Source organism: Triturus cristatus, chromosome 6 (genome assembly GCF_964204655.1).
Source record: "Triturus cristatus chromosome 6, aTriCri1.1, whole genome shotgun sequence".
NCBI lineage: Eukaryota > Metazoa > Chordata > Amphibia > Caudata > Salamandridae > Triturus > Triturus cristatus.
Genome location: NC_140589.1, coordinates 327,869,363 through 327,896,331, shown reverse-complemented (window position 1 = coordinate 327,896,331; position 26,969 = coordinate 327,869,363). Strand labels below are relative to the sequence as shown.

The following is a 26,969-nucleotide window of genomic DNA, read 5'->3' as shown; positions in this document are numbered from 1 at the left end:
AAAGAAGATTTTTTAGAGTTAGCGAAAGTCTGGGAAAGTCTGCGTGCCGCATCAAGCTCGAATGACACCCTCTTTTGCATTTTAGTGATTTCAGCATCAATTGCTAGATTAGTCTTGACAAGGAAATCATCCAATGTCCCGCTGGGCTTACTCAGCCCCATTGCAGTTTTACTGCGACTGCCCCGTGTACTCATGATATATATAAATTACAGTACCCACAATGTACTTACTAGTGGAGAAGGGACGAATCAGATAACAAGAACCAAGGGGGGGTGGGCCAGGCCAGTCCTCTAAGTCCTCGAACGGCCTAAAACGGCCCACCCTTTGCCCGGGCTTCGCCCCGGACTGCGCCCCGCACGCGTCCCGCTCACGCGAGGCTAAGATGAACTTAAATAGGGAAAAGGAGGAGTCGGGAAGAAGACCCAGGTGCGGCAGGTGAGAAATCCGCAAGGCGCCCTGGCCCTCGCAGTCCCGAGGATTAAAAGTGAAGATAAAAGTCCGTTAGCCTTGTTAATCAGGAAACAGATGTCCGTGGAAGCCAGCAGCAGAGACAACACAATCCGAGCCTTCGAGCGGCACCCGGGAAGCGGGTGCCGCGAGGCGCTAAGTAATAAGCAGGGGAGGAGTCGGGAAGAGGACCCAGGTGCGGCAGGTGAGAAATCCGCAAGGCGCCCTGGTCCTCGCAGTCCCGAGGATTAAAAGTGAAGATAAAAGTCCGTTAGCCTTGTTAATCAGGAAACAGATGTCCGTGGCAGCCAGCAGCAGAGACAACACAATCCGAGCCTTCGAGCGGCACCCGGGAAGCGGGTGCCGAGAGGCGCTAAGTAATAAGCAGGGGAGGAGTCGGGAAGAGGACCCAGGTGCGGCAGGTGAGAAATCCGCAAGGCGCCCTGGTCCTCGCAGTCCCGCGGATTAAAAGTGAAGATAAAAGTCCGTTAGCCTTGTTAATCAGGAAACAGATGTCCGTGGCAGCCAGCAGCAGAGACAACACAATCCGAGCCTTCGAGCGTAACAAAGGCTCGAAGACCAGCAGGAGCGGGGCGATAGTTAGGGGACTTCCCCGAAGGAGTTTGCAGAGTGTCTCTATATTCTTAAGAGTTTGCCAAGAGTCACCTTTAGAAATCAAAATTCCCCCCAAGACGTCTGAGACCGTGTTCTCTGAGGGAGGGTAGATATCCGATTTGTAAAATAAGGACAGAACAAATGTTCGCTTAGTACTCACAAATCCAAGTTCGCTGATGTCAGAAAGTTAATGCCACTTACAGTCTCTGCATGCGAGCTTGTTGTGCCACTTCGACGAATCAGTTGAGCGGAAGGTCTCCGCCTTCATATAAGGAAACTGCGACCTCGGAAGACGACCTCCGTCTCTGTCGGCCCTCAGTCGTGTTGTAATTTGGAGTAAGAGTAGATGCAGACCTTGCGCTCTCTTTCATGGGCGTACATGGGGACAAACTCCCTGCTCATTGAAAGCCCGCCACACTATGCAGCCGCAACAGATTTTTAAAACATGGCAGCGTGGCACGTCATTACCATGACCGGTCACAAACAGACAGCCATCCAGTGCCCTCCCTTGTTGTTTTTCTCCTGCGGGCAGGTGGGCCTTGTAGGCCCTATCCACTGGCAGGGATGCCTTCCTCGGGGCCGGCAGAGTGATTTTGAAAAAGCATTCTGGTGCCAATCTGTCAGAGTGCCAACACACTAGCGCATAAGGTAGTCCAAGTACAGCACTGCCAAATTAGTCTGAGGGTCTGTAGCGCTGCATGGTCTAAGAGGTGCAGGCACCCCTACTCACTCTATACTAGCGGGGGAGCATATGGCATGCTGTAACACAAAAACATAGTTTTGCCCACCAGTTGCCGGGTCACTTGCCAATCATCATCCAATCACTGACTTGTTTGTGGACTTGAGTTAAATGTCACTAACGGTGATGTGCAGGTGGCGCCGGATTTTCGAAATACCAGGAAAGTCGCCGCCCCCTGGATGGATCAGCACTCTCAGTTTCAGCCTGGCGATGGGGCGGTGCACTGCTGGGTGGTCTCAGGGTGATTACCACTAACCAGAGAGGATGTAATTGTCAGAGTCTGTTTGAGAGCCTGAGCCATGGCATGTCTCGTGGATGAGTTCCTGAGGACAAGCTTTATGGTGCACTGTTGGCTGAGTGTGAAGCTGGCACTGCGCCGTGTGATGACAAATTGTGTTCTTTATTGTGAGTGAAGAAACTCCACCTTGAGGGCAGCACTGTATAATGCAGGATCACTGGCTGTACAGTATGCACACTACTGCCAGCAGGCAGTCTGCTGCTCGCGCTTTTGCAATAGTTTGTTCCTATTTGCAGTTTCTTGTACCTCATAGTGCCATTGTGTTCAGAGGTGCTAAAAATGCATGACTACGCATTTTAGTGTGTGATGAGGACTACCACACTAAACTGCATTGGTCTCACCACTGATGCTTAATACTAGGCAAAGCTGTGCCTCCAAATTGTTTGTATTCCCCACAACTTCCATTGTCCATCTTACCCCCATATCCATCCCTTCACTCCCGCCTTGTGCCCCCTGCCTTTCCTTTTACCCGGCCAGCAATAAAAATAATAGTTAAGACCATATCATATCTCCTTTTTAAGTCGATTCTAGAGTCCACGAGCAAGCGCTGCTCTGTAAGGCACGAGGTATCTACAATATGAGCTTTAATCAAGCCCATCAATTGCCTTTCATTCTTTTTGTGCCTTTCAGTAATGCTGCCTTTTTATTGGTGCATTGCTTTTAATTGTCACTCCTATGCGTGCTTGGTTCACGCTTAGGCGATTTCACTCATTATTCCTTTGGATAGCCCAATACGTGTTCCTGGTCCCTCCTGGTCGCCCATCGCAATGTGCGCTTCCTCTGCTCTTTCCCCGTTGATCAGTGTGGCACGCAAAACTTTAAGCATTCTTCTGCACTGCACGTTGAGCTTTCACTTTAAGCATGGATGCATTTGCACTATAAACTGCATGCTTCAAACAGACGGACATCTTGACCGCTGCGTGTTTCTCTGTGTATTAGGCATGTTTCTGCTCAAGCGAGCGATATTGCAGGTTAGACTTACTTACTTTTTTCACAGACGGCGATTGAGTCACGTGGGGGGAAATTTGACAATATGGTTGTTAGACTTGGTATCCTTGACGTAGTATTACCTGAGATTTTGCCTCCATCTCCTGTATTTTTATATGCTGTGCTGGACTTAGTTATTCTGGCTTAGATGCTTTGGGAACTTTGCCGCTGATCAGTGTCAAAGTGCATGTGCTCCCTATATAAATTGTTATTGCAATTGGTTATCCCTGATTGGTATATTTGATTTACTGGTAAGTCTCTAGTATAGTGCACTGTGTAAGCCCAGAGTCTGTAAATCAAAAGCTACTAGTGGGCCTGCAGCACTGATTGTGCCACCCACATGAGTAACCCTGTAAAAGTATCTCAGACCTCCAGTACAGTGCCTGTGCGCAGTTTGAACCTGCCATGTCGACCTGGCAAGTAAAACCACTTGCCAGGCCCTAACCCTCCCTTTTCTTACATGTAGAATCACCCCCCTGGTAGGCCCAGGGTACCCTCATGGGCAGGGTGCAGTGTATGTGAAAGGTAGGACATGTACTGCTGTGTTTTATATGTCCTGATAGTGAAATACTGCAAATTTAGTTTTTCACTATTGAAAGGCTTGCTGTCACATAGAACATAGGAATTGATTTATAACATCTCAAGCATAACTTTCCATTGGGACAAGATAGAGAGATGGTTTTTGAAACTCGGAATTTAATAACACATCTTTTAGTAAATGTGGTTTTTAAATTGGGTGTTTGAAAATGCCACTTTAAGAAAGTGGCGCAAACACAAAAAGATGGACGGAGAGCTGAAACTTTTTAGACACTCACACCAGTCTTAGATCGGAGTTGAATCCATCATCGTTCTTTAGTTCACTTCGCCACCCCAGTTCAGACCCAGCCATATGCAAATCAGTCTTGACCCTGTCTTTCATGGGATCAGTCCAGCCGAACTGCCAAGCCAGGTCTTCCCTGGATGGGAAACAAGCATCCTTGGACCAGTTTTGGGGTAACACCCCTCATCAGCCAGGCTAGTTTGAATCCAGTGGCAAAGTGGTCAAGGGACCCACGTCTGGGCCTACCCAGCCAAATTAGTGCAAACAAAACAATCACAAAAAGATGATGGACAGAGCACTGAAACTTTTCAGAAACTCACCCCAGTCTTAGATCTGGGTTGAATTCATCATCGTTCTTTAGCTCACTTCGCCACCCCAGTTCAGACCCAGCCATATGCAAATCCGTCTTTACCCTATTCCTCATGGAAACAGTCCTGACTGAACTGCCAAACCAGGTCTTCCTTGGACCGGAAACAAGCATCCTGGGACTGGTTTCAGGGTAACACCCCTCATCAGCCAGGCTAGCTTGAATCCGGTGGCAAGGTGAGAAAGCAACCAACGTCTAGGCATACCCTGCCAACATAGGGCGAACAACAAAGCAAGCACAAAAAGATGATGGATGGAGCACTGGAACTTTTTAGACACTCACCCCCAGTCACAGAGCTGGGTTGAATCGATTATCATTCTTTAGCTCACTTCGCCACCCCAGTTTTTGCACTTTTAGAAAGTAGGCATTTTCTTGTTTAACCATTCTGTGTGCCTCTACTGGTTTGTGTATTGACTGTCTGGTTTTGGAGTGACAGGGGATAGGGATCTGCATTCACTGTAGACAGCCACCAGGAGGGGTAGAAGTGTGTCCTGCCTTTTCCTGGGGGACTCATTGCTGGGCTGAATAAACCTTGGCTGCCTTTAGAGTGGTCGGAAGAGTTTCCCTTGCACCTAAATAGGCAGTGTCTCCTGTGCAAAATGCTGTCTCCACTTCCTGTGGTCCAGCTGCACCAGAGAGGACATAACTGGTTTAGTCTGGGCTCAGAGACCCTTGTCACAAAGACAAAATGGGGTATAAGTAGTGGACCTTGCACCCCAGAGAATTAGATCACTCTTGGACTCAAGAGGAATCTTTGCCACGAAGAAGATCTGGAGAGCTGTGAGGAGGAATACTGCCCCTTTGCTGTTTGCTTTGCTGGGTTGGCCTGCAGTTGCTGCTTCTGCCAAGGAAAAAAAAACTTGAACTTTGCTGAGAAACCTGCTTGAAGAAGAATCTCCAAGGGCTTGTGTGTGCTAGCCTCCCATTCTGAAATCTCAGGGACACAAAGATTTCCCCTGCAACCCAATGACCAAGACTTGGAATCCTGTGTAGACTCATGCATTAGAAAGAGCACCAATTCCAGTTCTTGGGCCCTGAGAATTGTGTGGTTGGTCACGCAACACAAAGAAAACCAACTCCAGCACTGTCAGAGCTGCCGTGACTTGCAGCCAGGACCAGGGCACCGCCCATGAAGTGCACGATGCACTGCCCCGCCTACAACAAGGTGGAGCCATTTGTTTTCTACAAGTTATATTTTTGTTTGATTTTAAAGTCATATTTTAATAGGTGTAGGTTGAATGTTTGTAGTTTTAGTCTTGTTTGGTTTAGATGAAGATACTTTATTTTTCTAAACAGGTGTGGTGTCCATTTCTGGTGTTTTCAATGTGTTACTGTGAGTTTGGGTACAAATACTTTAAACATTGCCTTTGGGTTAAGCCAGTCTGCTCGTGCCAAGCTACCAAGGGAGTGAGCAGGAGTTATCTATGGTGTGTATCCCCGTAGCCTTACTAGAAACAAGGGTCCGCACTTGAACAAATGTGCATACCTCTGCCAACTATAGACCCCCAGTTCTAACAGTGCTCTTATATTGAGACCTGAGAGACAAGTTACCTGAAGCACAAAAGACAAATAGAAATGTTAATCAAGATATTTAGACTGAGGGCGCTCTGTGCCTCGCTTGCTTGAGAGTACAGACTACTGCTGGAGAACTGGAGTAAGATACATTGTGTAGTTCACCTTAAAGGGCTTTGCAGTCCTCTCTTCCCTACAAACATTCTACAAGGCAAACAGTGGCTCATCCTTTACAAGAGTCGTGTTGGACTGCCCATTAGCACTCCTGAGCCGCAACTGTCCGGCAACGAGCCACAGGGAACCCATGAGAATGTAAGGGAGGAGGGAGCACCACCACACCGCCCAATATCACTCTCGTTCCGTGACCGCCCCCCCCATGAGCCACGCCAGAAAACCGTGCCCGCACCAGGCTGCAGGCCCTGGCCCATGCTGACCCGCAACACCACACCTCACCAGGCCAAAATGGCTCGCCCAGCACGACCCGTGCAACTAGGTTCCGACAGCCATAGCCCGAAGGGGAAAGACCTAAGGGGGGGTGACCATGCCCTCACACTCACCGAAACAAACCGATGCCGGACCAAGGATAAGACTACATCACCAGGATGAACCAAACGGCGTCAGGGTTGTGGGCAAAGAGGACGACAGGTGGGCGGGAGAGGTATTTGTAACTCGCCCCCAGCCCGCTCCTGCCCGGATGTGACGCTGGCGCGCGGACCCCTAGGGGTCCCCAACACTGGGCGGCTGCCTTGTATGCCCTCATGTGGTACTAAGGCGGCTGCCCTCTTAGGAGGGTCCCCTTCGTGGACCCCAGGCAGCCTGCAGTGTTCTAACTACGTATAGGACCTTTTTACAGGCGGTTTCCGAATCGCCCTTTCAATTCGAAGACATTCTGTGTGTGTTGAGAAAGGGCAGTACTTTATTTCAGCCTTGAGACATGATTCAAATACATGCAAGTACCATTGGTGCTCAAGAGGGCTAAGATTTCAGCTTATTTCTCAAAATTAGTGTGCATAATGAGTCCATTGCATGTATCTTCAGAGTTCAAGCGCGAGACATGCCTCAGATGCAGCCCTCTCACTGCAAGTTATGTTATGTTATGTTATATTTAATTTATACAGCGCATGGCTACTCGAAGCTGTCCCTGCGCTAGCTTCATAAAAGGAAAATAAGAGAAGTGCACACCAAAACCAGACTAAAAAAGCAGAGTCTTTAGTTTTTTCTTAAACTGAAGAGGGTCCTGAGTAGCCCGAAGTGCCAAAGGCAATAAATTCCAGGCAAGGCCAGCTTTGCGTACCAAGGAATTTCCCCCAAGTCTTTGACGATTAAACCTGGGGGGTCTAAACCAGCAGCTGAGCAGACGAGCGCAGCTGTCTTCCTGGTGTGTAAAAGGCAAACCTCTTCCGCAGATAGATGGGTCCCAGGCCATAAAGGGCCCGATGAGCAATGGATAACATTTTGTATTTTAGACGGGCTTCGACTGGGAGCCAGTGCAGGGAGCACAGGTGAGTGCGAACACTAAGCCTTGATCGCAAGCCCAGAAGAAGCCTAACCGCCGAGTTTTGAACAACCTGTAGTTTCTTAACTAAAAAACCAGGGCTGCCCAACAGAAGGGCGTTCGCATTGTCCAAACGTGATAAAATGAGAGCGTGGACCACAGTTTCCCTGGCACTACCTGGCAACAGAGGAAGAAACTTCCTCAGGGATCTAAGAGTGCCAAAGCAGGTACCGGCCAAATTCTTCACCTGTGTCGAAAAATTGAGGTTTTCCTCGAACCAGACGCAGAGGTTTTTTACAGTGCTTTTATTTGTAGTTGGTCGAGGAAAATACGATGGCCAAAGCCTATCTCTAAGCTCCGATGAAGAAGAGCCATAAAAAAGTATTTCGGATTTACCTTCATTGCATTTCAGCTGAGCATTCGCCAGCCAATGAAATACTGAGGATAAGCAAAGCTGCACAACTGCAGCCAAGTCATCATCCCTGGTCTAAGAAAATAGGAGCTGAGTGTCATCAGCATACGCCATCACTTTAGCCCCCAATGACTCCACAAGATAAACCAGTGGCGTCATATAGATGTTAAAAAGCAAGGGGCTAAGTGATGACCCCTGAGGCACACCTGTAGTCACCAGCAAAGGCGCGGAGGTACATGGAGGAAGCCAGACCTGCTGCGACCGGCCCTCCAAGAACGACTTGACCCACTGCAAAGCTGAGCCAGAGATGCCTATTTCTGAGAGACGGTCAAGGAGAAAGGAATGGGGCACGGTGTCGAAAGCAGCCGAGAGATCTAACATCACCAAGGCTGCCTTCCCACCGGCATCCAAACACTCGCGGATCGCCTCCGTCACCTCAAGAAATGCTGCCTCCATGCTATATGAGGCACGGAAGCCTGATTGAGCAGGGTGAAGCAAGCCTGATGCCTCGACAAAGTTAGTAAGTTGCGACGTAACCACCCTCTCACAGACTTTAGACAGACTTGGCAAAAGCAATATAGGGCGGTAGTTCTCAGGTAGCAGAGGGTCAAGAGATGGATTCTTTAGGAGGGGAAGAATCAGCGCCTGCTTCCATGAGAGAGGAACATGCGCCTCATGAAGCGATTTGTTGATCATATAGTTCACTTCTAAGTTGATAGTATCTGCCACGTCAGACAGAAGTTTAGCCACACAAGGGTCTTTAGGTGATCCCGACTTTAGTGCCTTGACAATCTTAAGAGAGCTAGAAAGATCAATCGGTCTAAACGCAGAGAAAGAAGGGGCGGATTTTAACCTCGAACACGCCAGCACGGCACCACTAAGCTTCCTAGGGGATGTCGAAAATGACTCTTGAATGGTGATTATTTTATCCCTAAAAAAATGAGACAGGGTATTGCACCAGGTCTACGATATAGGCGTTGATACCGCTTGAGCGCTAGGGTTCAAGAAATTCTGCACAATGGCAAAAATGTCTTTTGGATTATTGTTAGCCCTCTCTTTGTGGGCGGAATAGTATTGGCCCTTGGCCTCTCCAATGGCCATATAGTATAGTTTTTGTTTAGCTCTAAGGGCGCGTTTAGCAATGGCACAATAACCACTAGCTCGCCAAGCTCTCTCCAATAGTTTACACGCGTGTTTAAGAATCCTCAACTCTGGGGTAAACCATGGCTTGGAGGGAGACTCTCTCCTCATCCTTAGTTGACATGGTGCAGACAGAGTCTCAACCGAACTTGAAATCCAGTCAGCAAACTGGGACACATTTTCCTCAAGGTCACCCCGAAGGGCAGGCCAGGAGGCTGCCAAAGAGCTGCTAAGCCGTCCCGGGTGCATTTTCCTAGTGGCTGGAGGACGGTGGTAGTTGACTGGTCGTAAAGGATGTTTACAATCCCAAGAGAAAAATATGGGAATATGATCTGACCAAACAACTGGCTTAGGCCTCACCACTAAAACAGGAAAATTGGAACAAATGATATCCAAAGTGTGCCCACCCAATTGTAACTGACTGGAGCAATCTACGAACATCCTTCTCTTTGTTCTCTCCAGTCACCATAAATCAGTTTCTTACATTTAATAGACGTTTTTTCTTTTACTGTGAAACATAATGATAGAGAATTTTTTGTTGTTGTTATTAATATTTTTATTTGCATTTACAAGGACAGGGCTTCACAACGTATAATTACATAGGCACATATACTGGAAGATCTCTCAATAACTGGCAACATATCTGTCTACAATGCAGGTAGTAGAACAGTCAAGGCGCAATTCCTAGTTCCCCACCCGACAATGATAGAGAAAATTAATTGTTTTTCCAGAATTCAGTATTTGTTTTTAAATCTGCTTTTGGGGATGGTACAAGTATTTATTATGCTAAAAGTGTAAAATGACTGAACTGTCTGAACAGACACTCTTCCTAGTGTGATCTCACTCCTTGCCCAGGCCTGGAGGACAGGCCCTCTCTCCAGCTAGCATCTTCCTAGCTCAACTTTGCAAATACCATCATCGACTCCCTCTCCCAGCAGATAATTTGCCCCAATGACTCCATTGTAAGGGGGGGGGAAGCACAGAGTGCCCTTTTACGAAAGACTGCACGAACGCCCAACTACAGGGTGTGCTTAACATGATTTTTTAAAAGGTAAAGATGAACTGGCGCTGAATGATGTAACTAGTAAGTGGCTCCGAGCCATTCAGGTCAATATTAGACAATCTGAGCTTTCAAACCAACAGCACTCTGGATGCTGGGACTTGTAGTTTGCCTTTGCCATAATAAACGCGGGCCTACAAATACTACCATGCTAGTTGCTTTAGGTCAGGATACTAAGTGGCTGAAGGCCAGCTGGCACCTGAGCGCTGGAAGAAGCATACTTCCTAACAAGTGCAGTGAAGGGCAAGGTCTCTTTGCCATGTACTGGTATTTGGAGACCATTTATAATCAAATAACACAAGCCAAGAGGGTCCACAAGGTGCAGCATGTGTATTTTAAAATCAACTATACTTTCTTTTTATGATATCAATCATGAGCGTTTGGCGAATTGCTACTTAGTGCAAATACATTGCTTTGTGGATAAAGAGTCCATATCCTGGCACCACATGCAATCTGTTTAAAAAACAAACTATAGAGCTGTGACATTACACAGCAAAAAATTTGCGTGGGAGGGGTTGTTTAGCGCAGAGATCACGCGCCTGTTTTTGTCAGTTACATTAAGCAAAATTGAATATTTCTCTGGATGTTTTTCATATGCCAGCCTCGCGTGCGTCTTGTTAAACAGTGTCCAGGTCAAGACGCCTTGTGCATTGCTCAACTTGTGCATCCGAAAGCTTATGTTACTGTGGCTGGCGGAGCATTAGGAACTATTTCAATCACATCCACTGTCACTCCTCTGCAGCCACCGGGGTTCCCATAGCTGTGTCTTTACTTTCTAACAGCACAAAAAAATTAAATGTAAATGAACTCAAGACGGTTTGTTTAATTATACTGTGCTGGCGCCATTTTTCACTGACCTTTGCATCACTTGGCAAGTGCAGACAAAAGATTTTGCACAAACTGACCATGTAGTCAGTTTCAAACTGCGACGTCATCAATGTAATAATGTTACTGAGAACGAAATCGACCCAGGCACCAGTGTAACCCATCTAGGGTACATCATAATCAATCAAGCATTACACATTTTAGTTCTCTCATTGAACTCAATCACCTTATAAATGCTGCACTGAATTGGGCCTTTACTATGACCAGAGGCCCTGGAATTATGGGATTTTGCGTCTGCGGCGATTTTGGCCTAAGTATAGATTTGCCACATGTGCCACATAACTCATTATCTGCCGCATAATCTACAGATAGTTTAAAAAAAACATTGTTTCTAGCTTAGACTGTTCAAAAGTTAGTAAAGCAAGTTTGAGCTATTGGCCTTGTAAACGACAATGCCTTTTTTTGTTTTGCTTTTTAAAACAGAAATTAAAGGCATTGTCATTTACAATGCCAATAGCTTAAACTCGCTTACATACGAGACCTATTGCATTGCAAATGCTTGTTTCTTTGTGCTACTCACGTTTCCTTCCTGTCTCTTTTTGAGCAGCATTAACTCCAATTTTAATGAAACGTTGGGTAATTTAATTAAGAGCCTGAGCTCCGTTCCAGCATGCCTTTAATTTTGTATTTATTTCACGTTAACTCGCGTTTCCTTCCTGTTACTTCTTCAGCAGCATCGACTCCAATATTAATGAAACATCGGGTAATTAAGAGCCTGAGCTCCGTTCATGCCAGCATTGACTCCAATATTAATGAAACATCGGGTAATTAAGAGCCTGAGCTCCGTTCATGCCAGCATTGACTCCAATATTCATGAAACATCGGGTAATTAAGAGCCTGAGCTCCGTTCTTACATGCCTTTAGTTTTTCATTTATTTCACGAAACATCGGGTAATTAAGAGCCTGAGCTCCGTTCTTGCATGCCTTTAGTTTTTCATTCATTTCACGATTACTCGCTCTCCCTTCCTGTCTCTTGTGTAATTAATAGCCCGAGCTCCGTTAGGTTTTCCGTGAAACAGTGTATCCCTGCACTGAGCCCGCACTGAGCCCGAGCAGAGATCGACTGCTTCTGTCTGATCCTGCCCGGGGCTGAGTGTATTCTCCGAAGAGAGCCGAAGAGCAGGGGATACCGGATCGGAAGGGGATACCTGATATTACACAACACCGGAAAGCCTGGCAGCCGGGGGATGCTGGGAATCAGGCCAGGATGCCCTCGACAGCTCCCTGACAGGAAGTGGGTGGCCGGCACCTCGCCCTCGCCTGGCCGGGACACTACACCCCTGTAGCCAAAGGCCTATAGATAAGGCTTGGCCGTTCGTGGGCGGGCAAAGAAGGAAAAGGACTCTGTATTTTCCTTCTTTGCTCAGAGAAGCCAAGGGCAGTGTCCACTTCTCTCCCTCCCTCCCTCCATCTCTCTCCTTCCCTCCTTCCCTCCCTAACTCCCTACCTCTCTCTCTCTCCTCGTCTCTTTCCGTCTCTACCTCGATCCTACTGACTTGCTGGAAAACTTCCTCCATTCGTTCCCCAGTGAAATGGATCCAAAATGAATGAAACTCTATTGCTGGAAAAGCAGTCTCCTTCTGACATTTTTCTCTTCCAAAGTGCAGCGTCTGGATGGAGAAGGAAATAAAAATAAAAAAAAGTTCCAGAAAACGTGAAAAATATATAAATAAATAAAGCGCGTTTGCGGCAGATCAATTAAATAAATAAAGCAAGACGCGGTGACCAGGGTGGTTTTATTCTCGCGCAAACACAGTAGCGCCACTTTACAGGGTTTGGTAGTGAAGCGCTACTTTCGTTTTCTCATCTATCGTTCAACTGCATTGTTTTCCCCGGGTGGGGAAATGCGCCATTCCTGGAGGTACTGCAATACCAGGTTGATGCGTGGAGTGGGCAGAGCAAGCTCCTATTCCATCTCCCTGTTACAAAAATCAATTTAATATATGGTCCCCAGATAGAGGACGTATCCGATATTAAACTGATAAGAACAGATTTTTTTGATTTTTTTAAGTTTCAACAGGCTTTATTTAAAATTTGACATATTTACATTTTAGCCAATCCAATATGGTGGCGACATTTATTTTGCATCCATGATAGAGACGCAGCTCGGACATGTGCCAAGTTTCCATCGAGATTATAGTATTTCTTATTTGTCAAGTTTATTTACTGTCTCTGGTTGTTTATTAGTTTGGACCAGTCCTTCTCTTTCCAGTTGTTAAGCGCCCATACTTGACCTTTCTTTCTCGCATCCACAAAGACGTAGGTTTGTACTTTGTCTAGTGCCTTTTTGATGCATTCCTCTGGTGTAATGTCCTTGTGTTTAAAAAGTTTGAGGTTTCTGGAGGACCAGAGACTTTCCTTTACACAGTTTATTAGCCTCCATAGTGTGTCCTTTTTAGGTCTCGCTGAGCCAAAGGCTCGAAGAGACATTTTGTATGTGGGATTTTCAAAGTGCTACCCACAGTCTTTTGGCTGGCCTAAACCTTGAGTGCACGATCACATGCACGTGCACAACTGCTCCCACTCCCCCCTCCCTTCTCTATAGCTTTCTTTCACTTTAGCCGCTTTGACCCTTGCATTCCCCCCTCCCTTCTCACCCAGCCCTTTGATGCTCTGCTCGATTACTTTCACTTTCGCCGCTTTGATGTTTGATTTTTATTGCCTTTGTTTATGTGACGGAGATCCATTGCATTTGGCAGAACATTTCTGGGGCCGTAATGCATGAAATACACCAGGTGGCGCTAACGTGTTTTACAGAGCACCATACAGCATTTTGTTTAAAAAAAGACACTTTAGGAGCGGAAAGGAGCTATCCCTTTTACTTGTATTAAAATGTATTTTTAAAGGTGTCTCAAAGGATCCTGAACATAGTTTATACTAGCATGCTCCAATACTGTCCGTATTTCACTCCTGATTGCACTGGCCTTCCAGGTCCTAAGACTCAGAATCATGATTTTACTGTTATTTCAAAACCAATCTAACATTTGTTTTGTTTTAGGTATTTCCTTAGTAAAGCATACCTATGTGATCTTACTCTCCTTGGTCAGTGTTTTATTATGGATGACAAGATGTTTTCTCATTAGGACTCGCACCATAAGCCTCTTTCATTCCAAACATCTGGAAACGCATTCGTCTCTGTAACTATATAGTAATGGCTTTCAGTTACAGCTGGTGGAAATTATGCTACACACCTATTTATTGCCTTCACCAAACGATTCTGCTTTCACTGGTGTGACCATAACTTGCCAAAATATTTTACTGATGCTTTCGGCAGTGTCTCCACTTCTGTCTGATCACTCCTCAAATGACACCTTCCTTAATCCCACCCACAAGCAAGGTAAGCCACTCAATGTTATGCTAATTTCAAACACTTTATCCAAAGCTAAACCCATCATCGCTCCATCTGACATCACACATTTCACATGCAAATCAGTTCGCCTCCTTGTAGATCGCTCTCTCATGTACCCATCTGCTGGAGGAAACAGGACCCCACTGCTCTCACTGCTTTCCACGTGATCTTCATAAAGACCTCACTTCAGTCTTGCACTACAGCTCATACAACTGCTTCATTATCCACCTTGTACCAAAGATAGGCCTCAGCCATGAATTACACTTGAAATAAGAGCGCATAACAGTAAATGAGGGCAGCAGTACATAAATGGCGAAAGCACATATTCACTGCTAACTTCTTGGTTAATAAGCAAGCCCTTCATACACTGCATAATGATCTAGGAGGTGTCAAATCTATCTATTTCCAGGACCTCATTACCTCACCAGCCACAAGCGCTCTGTGCAAACCTTCAGCTCTTTACTCTCTCCATCATCTTCAATTATCAGTATTCTATTTTTCATCCTTACCTGCTCATGACTTCACCCTGCTACATCTGCTCCAAGATTAACACTATAATTAGTCCACAGTGCTCAAGTCCTCACTCGCCTCAACCCTGCGCAGTTACATTATTATGATTTAACACAACATCCTCCTAACAAACGTTTCCTCTTCTAAAAGTAGCTAATCCACCCTGTGCCCCCCCCTGTAACCATTTCGTCCTCCCTTCATCAAATCTTTGCCTCTTTCATCCAACAGTTTCCCCTGCGTTTCCCTTCGCACTGACTGCCTGTCCTGTAACCGACTACTCAACCCTCTCCTGTGTTCGGGACCCTTCATTCCACTATCCTATCCTCTCCTCTCCTCTGTTCTTGTCTATGCTCATACTCTTAGATCGTTCTGCCTCTCCTTTGATATTGCTGGTCACCCCACACTTTTCTCAATGAGCGCACGGGGCATTAGCTGGGTACCAGCCCTTATGCTCCTCAATAAGCAGCAGCAATCGTTGCAGTTTCACCAAGGTGAGTTTAGTAAAAGTTTATTTTACTACTTTCGATAACTGGTGCCTTTCGCAAACAGAAAAGGTAATGACAATGTATGGCACATTACAAGATGGCATGTTTTAATACTAGGGCTTCTGATTATATGCATAACGTTTGATCTAGCAGACATGATTGAACATATGGTGAGACCCTTAAATGAAGGCTTAGGGCTCAAATCACAAAGGGACTAATATGCAATAAAGTTACGTGTCTCTTCACTCATGGCAGAATCTCCGCACTGCACTCACTGCAGTGTGCTGGACAGAGAGGCTGCCCAGAGTGCAGAGACTCCACACTTGTACCTTTACTACACGTAAGTCCCTTTGCAAATCAGACCCTTAACCTCTACTTCTTTATGATTTTTAAAATAAAGAGAGGGAAGCATTTATAGTAAAAATGGAAAACTCGTGTCTCTATTTACAATGCAGTTATTGGTTGTTTTTAACTTTCAAGAAAATAACACATTTGTTCTTAAACGACATCCATATCTTAAATCACACATTTTATGATTTTGACATTTGGAATTTCATGTCATACCCTTCACTTGTGCCCATTCCCTACTTCTTATACCCTTGTTATCTAGCAGTGCTTTCAACACCACAGGCCATCAAATTCTTGACGGAACGGCCCTAAACGGTTTCGCCCATACCTCTATAATCACACTCAAATGCTAACAAGCATTGGCATAGCCAATAGGTCTCGCCTTTGGGACCGTTTAAGTGTTTAGTTATCCAGCACAATATCCTTGGTGCAGTAACATTAACTGTTGCATGGCTAAACACTTATAAGGTCCCAAAGGCGAGACCTATTGGCTATGCCAATGCTTGTTCTCTTTTGGGCATGACATGCCAATGCCATATAGGATAAGTTCGTAGGAGAGTGAGGCTTTTTTGGTGATTTTCTTGATAAGTTTCCCCATTTTTTTCCAAACATCCTGTGCAAAACCAAAATTCCACAGGAATTGTAGGACGCTCTCCTCCGGCGCTTAACGATCTGGGGCATTTTGCGTCTTTAGCCAAGTTTCTTTTGTGCTGAAAAGTTTTCACTGGCAGACATCTGGTTACTGCCATCCATGCGATGTCTTTCTGGTGGTTGGTCAGGTGTTTGTTGCTCGTTTGTTCCCAGGTTGCTTTGGATTGTTTTTCCGACAAGTTGTTAGCCATGAGAAGAGGTTCAGAATCTTTGAATTCTTGTTTCCAAGAGTTTTTTTCAATACAGGTCTTATAGTCAATAGCATTTTGCAGTGTTCAATGATTGTTCTTATAGGCTCATAGATCTCTGGGGTTAAAAAGCAGTGGGGGGTACTGTTTGTGAACTGGACCAAATCATATTTCCTTAACATTTGGGCAGTTGCATATGTGATATAGTCAGATACAAACAACGTTTTCTTTTCCAGGGCGTTCATACATAAGTGCAAGTATTTTGAAAACAGAAACATTTTTAAGTTGGGGACATCTTTCCCTCCTTTTTCTTTTGGTTTGTACATGTGTTCCCTTTTGAATTTTTCCATTTTTGAGTTCCATACAAAATTAAAGATAATTTTTTGTAGGTTATTCAACATTACAGTTTTCGGTGGTAAGACCACTGCTAGGTAAAGAAGAATAGGTAGTATTACAGCTTTGACAATTAACACTTTACCCTCCATGGAAAGGTTTCTTAACTTCCAAAAATACATTTTTTTCAGGATTTTTTCCTTAACTGGGGGCCAATTGTGTTCCCCTAGTTGTGTCTGTGCTGAAATGGACTCCCAGTATCTTAATGGGGTCTCTTGTGACCGTGACAGGGAGTTTTGCCAGGTTGTCCCACTGTCCTATGACCATGCATACTGATTTCCCTTTGTTGATCTCCAGGGCTGAGGCTTTGGAGAAGGTGGTGGTGTGTGTGAGGACTCTGTTTATTTCTTGGGCGTCATTGCAAAAGATTGTTACATCGTCCATGTAACTGATGCATTGAACTTTTTTTCCTTTCCCTCCCGGGACAAAATGGCCTTTGATATACTGGTCTTGTCTTATTATGTTTAGAAGGGGTTCAATGGCGCATATGAAGAGTGCTGGTGATAGAGGGCATCCTTGTCTGACCCCAGATCTAATTCTAATCTTTTCTGAGAGTGTGCCGTTTATCATGATTTGGCTGGATGCTTCCTTGTAAAGTGCCTGTACAATACCCGTGAAAGCTGTGGGAATGCCCATTTTGTGTAGTACTTTAAAAAGGAACTCGTGTGAGACATTATCGAATGCCTTTTGTAGGTCTAGAGACAAAACACCTAGAGGTTGTTTCTGTTCGACTGCAAGTCTGATTGTTTCTCTCGTTGTCATTAGGCTATCCCATACCTTTCTCTGGGGGACTGTGCAGGGTTGATTTTCATTTATAATTGTTTTTAGGACTTTTCTTAACCTATTTGTTAGTACTTTTGTCAGTAGTTTGCTATCTACGTTAAGTAAGGAGATGGGTCTTCAGTTTTTCAGGTCTTCTTTCATGCCTTTTTTATATATTAGGGAAATGATACCTTTAGAAAAGGATGGGGGGGGAAGGCCTTGGATTCTATGCATTCTTGTAACATGTCCATGAAATCAGTGCAAAGTGTCCCCCAAAAGATTTTATAGTATTCCCATGAGAGGCCATCCTCTCCTGGGGAGGAAAGAGGGGAACACTGGGATAGGGCTTCAAGGAATTCTTCGCCATCTAGAGGCGCTTGTAAAAGGGTTTCTTCTTCCTGAGTTAAGGCATTTGTAATGGTGTCCAGATAGTTGGAGCATGCCTGTGGATTTATATCTTTTTCTTTGTATAAGGTGTTGTAATAGTCTAGTACGGTGTTTTGTATGTCTGTCTTGCCTGTTTGTATTGCACCGTCTTTGCCTAAGATTGTGTTCATTTCTTTGTGGGTGTGGTTCCTTTTTTTGAAGAAGAACCTTGTGCACTTCTCGTCTTCTTCAAATACTTTAACTCTTGAGTTGAAGATAGTTTGTTTCCCTTTGTCTGTGAACCATTTCTTAAGTTTGTTTTGGGCTTCCTGGAGGTCTTCCTCTACGTCTACCCCGGAGTCCCTAAATCTTTCCAGTTGCTGTAGTTTGTCTTGTATTTCTTGGTAGAGCTCTCTCTTATTTTGAGCTTTTGTTTTGCTTACATTGATGAAGAAGGTTTTACTTTTTTTCTTTACCCATTCCCACCATTTGGCTTTGGACATAAAGTTATTTTTTGCCTTTAGCCATGTTTCATATTCCTTAACATAGCTTGTTACCACCTCCTCGTCTTCAAGGGTGGAGATGTTCAGTTTCAATGTACCGGGACCTTTGGCATTTTGGAAATCTAGTTCACAATTAATAAATAGGGTTTCATGGTCTGTGAGTGTGGTGTTCTCTATGTGTGCACTAACATAGGATATTGACTTTGATGCAAAAACAAAATCTATCCTGGATGATGCGTCGCCCTTATCTGACTTCCATGTCATCCCTGTCCCTTTGGGGTTGTTATCCCCATAGAGGTCTTTTAAGGAGAGATCTTGTGATATTTTCAGCCAAGTTGTTGATGATTTGTCTAATTTATAGGCTGTGTTGGTGCCTTTCCTATCTTTCGGGTGCATAATGCAATTAAAATCACCAGTGACAAAGGTGGGGGTAGTACCTGTGAGGAAAAAGGAGACATTTTCAAAAAGGTCTATCCTACCATTTTTGTCTGCGGGTGCATATATGTTGCACACTCTGAAGGGTTGGTCTCCTATCTTCATGTTTACCATTAGGGCTCTCCCTGGGTTTATGTTGTTTTCGCTGAGGAACAAAATGTCTTTGTTTTTGCTTAGGATGGCTATGCCTGCGTTTTTGTTTCCCCCTCCTGACCCTGTGGAGGGGCCTTCTTGCCATTCTTTGGCATAGGAGTGAACATTTTGCATCTGGGGTAGGTGGCATTCTTGCAGGCAGATAATGTCTGCTTTGATGGTCTTGCAGCATTCCAGAATGGCGGCTCTCTTGATAGTTTGTTTTATACCTCTGACGTTCAGTGTCACTATTGTAAAATTCATTGGTGTATCCATCATAAGGTTTCTTGAGTGGGGTATATTCTTAATTTGTTGTTTTCTTGTTGCTGTGCATCTACTTCTTCTATACTCCCCAGGAAGGGGGAGGACACAAAGAGGATCTCTTCTGTCTGAGATTGAGGGGGGTTGTTGGAGGTTTCTTCTTTGTTGGGAGGGTTCTCCATCTCGGAGAGGCTGGCTAGTGGTTCATAGCGGTTCCTGCTTGGGTTTGTTGTTTTTTTCTTCCCTTTGGAGGGGGGTGTTTTGGGGGAGATCTTCTGTGTGGTCTTCTGTTTTGGTTTCTTGTTGTTCTGCTTTTGCTTTTTCTTGCGCCTTCTTTTTTGTTTGCTACTTTTTCCCATTTCTTTGGATCTGTTTTGAAGATTTGGGGTGTTGCGTATAGGTTTTCAGGGTTTGATTCTGTCTCTTATTCTTCTTCTTGATTGGCTGTTTGTGTAATTTGTGTGAATTCCTGGCTTTTGGATGGTGTTTCTATCTCATCAGATAATATCTCTATTTGGGTGGTGGGGAGTTCTTCCTCTTGAGTCTCTGGGATTCAATCAATCAAGGAATTTGTATCGCGCACTACTCACCCGGAAGGGTCTCAAGGCGCTTGGGGGAGGGGGTCTTCTACTGCTCGAACAGCCAGGTCTTGAGCTGTTTCCTGAAGGCGAGGTGGTCCTGGGTCAGCCGCAGGTGGATGGGCAGGGAGTTCCATGTCTTAGCCGCCAGGTAGGAGAAGGATCTTCCTCCGGCGGCGGCTCTCTGGATGCGGGGAACGGCGGCAAGGGCGAGGTGCGCGGATCGTAGCTGGCGGGTGGGCGTGTAGAAGGTCAGGCGGTCGTTGAGGTACCTTGGGCCCAGGTCGTGGAGGGATTTGTGTGCGTGGGTGAGGAGTCTGAACGTGATTCTCTTGTTGACAGGGAGCCAGTGCAGGTCTCTCAGGTGGCTTGCGATGTGGCTGCGTCAGGGGACGTCCAGGATGAGTCGGGCGGAGGCGTTCTGGATACGCTGGAGTCTTTTCTGAAGTTTGGCTGTGGTTCCGGCGTAGAGGGTGTTTCCGTAGTCTAGTCGGCTGGTGACGAGGGCCAGGGTGACCGTCTTCCTGGTTTCGGTCGGGATCCATCGGAAGATCTTGCGGAGCATGCGGAGGGTGTGGAAGCATGATGAGGATGCGGCGTTGACTTGTCTGGTCATCGATCGGGAGGAGTCCAGGATGAAGCCCAAGTTGCGTGCGTGGTCCGTTGGCTTGGGTGCGGTGCCTAGGGCCGGGGGCCACCAGGAGTCGTCCCATGCGGAGGGTGATGGTCCAAGGATGAGGACTTCTGTCTTGTCTGTGTTCAGTTACAGGCGGCTGATGGTCATCCATTCGGCGACGTCTTTCATCCCTTCGTGTGAGCTGGGTGTCGTCGGCGTAGGAGATGATGTTGAGGTTGTGTTGGCGTGCGATGGCGGCGAGGGGTTTCATGTAGACGTTGAAGAGGGTGGGGCTGAGCGACGATCCTTGCGGGACGCCGCAGATGACTTCGGTGGCCTCGGAGCAGAACGGAGGGAGGCGTACTCTCTGTGTTCTGCCGGCGAGGTATGAGGTGATCCATTCCAGAGCCTTCCCTTGGATGCCGGTGTCGTTGAGGCGTTGGACTAGGGTGCGGTGGCAGACAGTGTCAAATGCTGCGGAGAGGTCCAGGAGGATGAGCGCCGCTGTTTCCCTGTTGTCGAGCAGGGCTCGGATGTCGTCGGTGGCTGCGATGAGGGCGGTCTCGGTGCTGTGGTTGGCTCTGAATCCGGACTGCGATGGGTCGAGGGATCCATTTGTCTCGAGGAAGGCAGACAGTTGCTTGTTGACGACCTTCTCGATGACTTTGGCAGGGAAAGGAAGGAGCGAGATGGGGCGGAAGTTCTTGAGTTCGGTCGGGTCCGCTGTTAGTTTCTTCAGCAGTGCGTTGAGCTCGGCATGCTTCCAGCTCTCCGGGAAGGTGGCTGTGTCGAAGGAGGTGTTGATGATGTCTTGGAGGTGGGGTGCGATGGTGGAGTCTGCCTTGTTGAAGATATGGTGGGGACACGGGTCGGTCGGAGATCCGGAGTGGATGGTGTTCATCATGCGGGCCGTGTCTTCGGTGGTCACCTCGGTCCATGTCTGGAGGGTGGCGGCGGGGTGCGCGGGTTCGAGCGATGGGTGCGGGGGTGGAGCACCGAAACTGTTGTGGATGTCGGCAATCTTGCGGTGGAAGTACGAGGCGAGGGAGTCGCAGAGGTCCTGTGAAGGAGTAATGTCGTTGTTGCCGGTGCTGGGGTTGGAGAAGTCCTTGACGATGTTGAAGAGCTCCTTGCTGTCATGGGCGTTGTTGTCCAGTTGTTCCTTCAGAGATTTCTTCTTGGTGGTGCGGATGAGCTGGTTATGTCTGCGGGTGGCGTGTTTGAGGGCGGTCATGTTGTCGGTGGTTTTGTCGAGGAGCCAGGCCTTCTCCAGGATGCGGCAGGCCTTCTTGGAGTCCTTGAGTTCCTCGGTGAACCAGGGGGCCTTCTTGCTTCTGGGCCTGGTGAGTGGGTTCTTCAGTGGGGCGAGGTCGTCGGCACAGGCGGTCAGCCACTGTGTGAAGTTGCAGGCTGCTGCGTTGGGGTCCGTTGTCCTGACAGGTGGGCTCTGGCTGAGGGAGGTGGCGAGCTGGTCGGCGGTGATCCTGCTCCAGTTTCTGTGGGGAACCGGCTTCGGGTGGTGGTGGACCATGTTCTTTCTGAAACGGAAGTGGACGCAGCTGTGGTCAGTCCAGTGAAGTCCGGTGGAATGGCTGAAGGTGATTTGCTTGCTGGATGAGAAGACGGGATCGAGTGTGTGGCCGGCGTAGTGGGTGGGGGTGTTGACCAGTTGCTTGAGTCCCAGGTTGGCGAGGTTGTCCAGCAGGGCGGTGGTGTTGCGGTCCTTGTTGTTCTCCAGGTGGAAGTTGAGGTCCCCGAGGAGGATGTAGTCGGTGGATGGGAGGGCGTGTGGGCTGATGAAGTCCGTGATGTCTTCGCAGAATTGTGTGCGCGGTCCCAGGGGTCTGTAGATGAGGGTGCCTCTTAGGGTAGTCTTGGGGTCGGTGTGAATCTGGAAGTGCAGGTGCTCGGCGGTGTTGAGTGAGTCGATGGTGTCAGTCGAGATGCGAATGGTGCTTTTGTGTACGATGGCGATACCTCCTCCGGTCTGGTTGATGCGATCCCTCCTGATGATCTTGTAGCCGTCCGGGATGGCGATGTCGGGGGCTGAGGAGGCGTTCATCCAGGTTTCCGTGAGGAAGGCGACGTCTGGAGATACGGTGTCGAGGAGGTTCCAGAGTTCCACGGCGTGTCTGTGGACGGAGCGGGTGTTGATCAGGATGCACTTGAGGTGGTTGCTGTTGTCCTTCTTGGTGGGCGCGGTGCACGGAGAAGGAGAAGTTGCATGATCGGCAGATGAAGGGTCCATGAGTGCGTCGCGGGGTAGCTCGGTAGCATCCGGGGGTTCGGCCGGTGTTGAGTGCGTTGAGTGTGGCGGCCTTGTAGGTCCTGCGGGGGGGGTGCGGATGCGGGGGCCAGAGGGTCTGGCGCTGGGCGCGGTCCAGGCGCGGACGGGCGCAGACGGGCTTACCTTTGGCGCACCTTCGGCGCTCAATCGGTGCTCCCGCTGCGCGGTCTCTCAGGGGGCGTCATAAGTAAGGAGCCGGGAGGGAGGGTCAGCTGGGAGGCGGGAGCGGGGTGGCCAATGGGCTGCGAGGGGAGGCGGGTCAGTGGGGTCAGCGGCGGGAAAAAACGAGGGAAGCCACCCAGGGGCAGCGGCGACGATGAGAGAGAGCGGAAAGAAGGGGGGCAGCGGTCGGCAGGGAGCAGGAGGCAGCACCTACCGGGAGGCGAAGGGCAGCGGCGGTGAAGCGGAATCGGCGTCAGCAGCAGAGGTCAGGCAGGCAGCAGGAAGCGGCCAGCAGCGGCAGAGCAGGGGTGAGGAGCGACCGGCTGTGGGGGCACAGGGGGTCACACTGATCAGCCCACCGTGGTCCCCTTAAGTAAGGAGCCGAGAGGGAGGGTCAGCTGGGAGGCGGGAGCGGGGTGGCCAATGGGCTGCGAGGGGAGGCGGGTCAGTGTGGTCAGCGGCGGGAAAAAATGAGGGAAGCTACCCAGGGGCAGCGGCGGCGATGAGAGAGAGCAGAAAGAAGGGGGGCAGCGGTCGGCAGGGAGCAGGAGGCAGCACCTACCGGGAGGCGAAGGGCAGCGGCGGTGAAGCGGAATCGGCGTCAGCAGCAGAGGTCAGGCAGGCAGCAGGAAGCGGCCAGCAGCGGCATAGCAGGGGTGAGGAGCGACCGGCTGTGGGGGCACAGGATTGAGAAGATGTTGAGGGTAAAGTTTTGTATGGTATCGTCTGTCTGTCCATCTTCCTGTTGTTCTATTCTTTCCTCTTGTTGTGGCTGGTGATTTAGGAAATCACGTAGTACATCGTCCGTTACTGGGATATCTGATATTTGGCTTGCCTTTGTGCTTGATTGGGTGTCTTCCTCTGGTAAACTTCCTTCATTTTCTTTATTGGGCTCTGAGGTGACTTTAGGTTGGTTGTTTTGTGTGTTCTCCTGTTGTTGGGAAGGGAGCGGTTGTTTTTGCTAGGTTGTGGAGGCTGGGAGTATGATTGATCCTTAGGGACCATAGTCCATTTTAGATAGAGTAGGTTCTTTTATTTGGCTGTTTATAAGGTCAGCGATTTTGTGTCCGCAAATGGTTTCTTTAGTGCTTGCTGCTGATGCATATGATTTCTTTTTTTCCGGGCAGTTCCAGTAGAGGTGGGTTGTCTGTCTGCATAAGTTGCATTCTTTAGGGAATGGATATTCGTGTGTGGGGTTTGAGGCATGACCGCAGTTTCTGCACCCGCTGTGTGTGCAATCTTCTTTAGCATGGCCAAATTTGCTACATTTTCTACAGAATATTCGCTGCCCTTTATTTGGTCCTATGGTGAAGATGTTTGGCAGGTGACAGTATCCTCCTATGCCTAAGTTATCTCTTTTTAGGGTAACTGTAAACTTCCTGCGTCCATTCCAGACTCCCCATTGGTTTTTGAGTTCCATCCCCCCTCTAATTCTGGAGCAGTACCTCTGTAAGAACTTGTCATTTTCCCATGTAGAGACCCATGGGTTGTACATATAGACATATACCGCGATTTCTGCAGGTGTGGACAGTGAGGTGATCTTGTAGCCCTTGGTTTTGGTAGTATCAAATAGTACATTTTGCATGTTTCTTCGTTAGCAAAAGTGAAATCATATATTCCTTGTTTGTTGTACTCAGCCATACGTTTCAGGTCCCTAGCCTGCACATTGAATTGTTTAACTAAAACATCATTCATCAGTATTTTCAGGTGGTCTTTTAAAATTTCGCCCTCAATTTCAAATCGTACTGTATTTTTTGTGGAGTCATCTCTGCGCGCCGAGTCGGCCGCATACTCTGGCCCATTGTAGGAGGCCATATCTAAGCCTATTGGGGGTACACAGATTCAGGGGACCGTTGTTCACCCACATGCATTAAAAAGCATTCATAAATTTGCGTAAATTGACCTAGAATATTGTAATACATGTGAATACATATCAATACCTTGTAGCCTGTTTTTAAAACATTTCAACAATTCTCCTTAAACAGTAAAAAAACATGAAAACCATTTTTTTTTTTGGCGTCTCAGCTTACCACATTTCAACGTTTGCGGGGGTAAGGGGAGTGTAGACCGGGGTGTTCCTTTTACACCTGTAAAGGGGGACCAGGGTGGCAAAATTTGCACTTTGACAATGGCTGGGCAAAAATAGAGCTCTGCTGGTGAGTTCTGCTAGTGTCAATGGGATAAAAAACAATGCTTGTAAGCTGTTTGGTCAGCGTATGACAGAGGTTTGTTAGAGTTATTGAGGTCAAAAAGGCGAAAGAAACGGTCTTTCAGTCCTGCCCTTTTCCCTGGTTTGAGATATATTTTATCAAGGTATGATGATGCCCAGGGTTACTCCGTGATTTGGGCAGAAGGGAGCACCAAGGGGGGGTAGAGGGGGGTGCCGTGTGAGGGAGGGGGTCCGCACTGTGCAAGAGGGGGCGCAGACTCACCTTTATCTTTGAATGCTGCTTCGTTTCTTTTCGTGATTTTCCCTTGTCGTAGTACTCGTGCCGGTCGCTGGGTGGTGGGAAACAAAAAGGCTTTTCCAGCTGAGATGCTGGGGGCTTGTGTGTGCCCTTTCCGCGTTGTTGCTCTGCCCACGAGCCTCGGTGTGGGTGAGGGCAGGGGGTTGTGGGTGCTGGTGCCTTTCGCGCTGGTTGTGGATTTGCTTCCTTTCCCTGTCCCTGTTAACGTGGGATGGGGTCTCCTTGCTTTTGTCGGGAGGCGGGTGGGCATTCCTGGCACTTTGCAATTGGCACCCTTTGTGTGCCAGGCAGGCAGAAACAAATAAAGGATCAAAGGTGGTGGGAACTGTGTTACGTTTCTCACCGCTGGCGTCTTGGTCGTTTATGGATGCAGCGTGGACCGTGCGATGGGCAGATGCGGGCTGGTGCTAAACTTCTGGGGGGCACCTTCTGGTCAGGCGCGCATTTTCCGGTCAGGGGCGCGAGGCCTTCAGGTGTGTTCGCCCTGATGTTTGTGCGACCCCGGAGTGGGTTTTTCCAGGGGTGGGGGAACCTTGCCAGCTGGTAGCCTCCTGGATGTGGGAGAGGTGGAATGTCCGCATTAAAGTGCGGTGGCCGCAATGAGGGTGATGAAACCGCTGCCGAGATGCAGTGGTCGCGGCACAGGTGCGATGCCTCCCCGGGGGGGGGGGGGGCAGCCCGCCGGTGGGTTCCTGGTTGTAGTAGCGGCGAAGCAAAACCACCCGCTGTCAAGGTGAAAAGGGGGCGTGGTCCGTGGTCAGACTGGACCGGCCGCGGTCCATGTGAGGGGCCTCGGGCTGGTGGAATGGTCGCGACAAAGATGCAGGCAAGAGCAAAGTCTGTGACCAAAAGGTTCCGGGAAATAAATCAGTAAAGTAAAGGCAACGTGCGTGGATCTAGAAGTCAGGTCACGCTCCTCTCGCGGTGGTCCTCTGGATCAGGGGTGGCAGGTTTGTCGCGAAGGTGGTGTCCACGACGCGATCTGCAGGCAGGGGGGACGTGCGTGTCCCGGGTTCAGGTGCAGTTGCGCTCTCTCCCTCCGGGGTGGGGGGGGCGGGGAGGGGGACCCGGCCAGCCGGCGGGTTCCTGGTCGTGGATGTCCCAGGTGTCCCTAAGGTTTGGCTTCCCCAGGTAGCGCACTCCGGACAAAATTCCGTCTCCGAGTTTTCCCTGGACACTTCCTCCCTTCACTTCACCCTCTGACAAGCCAAGGAGCGCAGGCCCAGCACCTTCAAGTGTTGGGGATCAGAGTCAGACCTCCCAGCTAGACCCCCAGACTAGGCGGACCTACCTGTGATCTTAGACAAAAGGCCGAGAAGCGATAACCAGAATGGTGCCAGAATTCACACCTCCCGAAGCAATCTACCCGGCTGACCCGGACCAGGGTCTTCCCTTGCACCGTCGCTTGAGGCCCGTTCGCCTCTTTTTCTGACTCCTAGCGAGAGCTCAGCATGTGCCCATAGAAAGGAGGCCCTGGCATCGGGCCTTCTCCCGGCTCCCAGAGTCCTCCTCGGCTGTCGTTAGGCGTCACTTAGCATACCCACGTTGTCCTCTTTCTAGTATTTGCATGCCCCGCCCCTTCTTGTCCACGGCTTCCAGCCGGCTGGCCGGAAAGCCTGGCAGCCGGGGGATGCTGGGAATCAGGCCAGGATGCCCTGGACAGCTCCCCGACAGGAAGTGGCCGGCGCCTCGCCCTCG

At 48.3% G+C, this 26,969-nt stretch overlaps 1 non-coding gene across 1 annotated transcript; it reads right to left on the bottom strand.

The window, feature by feature from the left end:
* Window positions 1-12,616: 12,616 nt before the first annotated feature.
* Window positions 12,617-12,802, bottom strand: LOC146816834 (U2 spliceosomal RNA). Its single transcript, XR_014964944.1, has one exon. It is a non-coding gene; the product is annotated as a U2 spliceosomal RNA (small nuclear RNA).
* Between the last annotated feature and the right edge of the window lie 14,167 nt (window positions 12,803-26,969).